The sequence below is a fragment of the Engraulis encrasicolus genome, chromosome 8 (genome assembly GCF_034702125.1).
Source record: "Engraulis encrasicolus isolate BLACKSEA-1 chromosome 8, IST_EnEncr_1.0, whole genome shotgun sequence".
In the NCBI taxonomy this organism is placed as follows: Eukaryota; Metazoa; Chordata; class Actinopteri; order Clupeiformes; family Engraulidae; genus Engraulis; species Engraulis encrasicolus.
The window spans coordinates 21,951,386-21,951,752 of record NC_085864.1 but is presented as its reverse complement, the minus strand read 5'-3'; positions in this window follow the sequence as shown (position 1 = coordinate 21,951,752).

Below are 367 nucleotides of genomic sequence, written 5' to 3'. Positions count from 1 at the left end.
GGAGTGTGCATATCGGACTGCACCTCATGAGATGGCCCCTCCTGTCTGGGCTCTGCTCTGCTCATCTGTTGTATTTCGCCCTCTCACTGGAGAGGTATGTCCTGAAATCCATAGAAATGAAGATTTTAATTTTGCTAATTGCCTTTGGTAGTTCACAATAATGTGAGTGCTGTCAAGAAACTAATTCAAAGGTGACAGATTTGAATGTTTTGAAATCAAATTGAGTTTTGGTGTGGGACACATTTTTCTGTTGTGTAATAGGGAGAGGAGGAGCAGGGCAGAAGAAAATATAATCCAGCAAGCAGATGGAGCCCGAGAGAGAGAGAGAGAGAGAGAGAGAGAGAGAGAGAGAGAGAGAGAGAAAGAG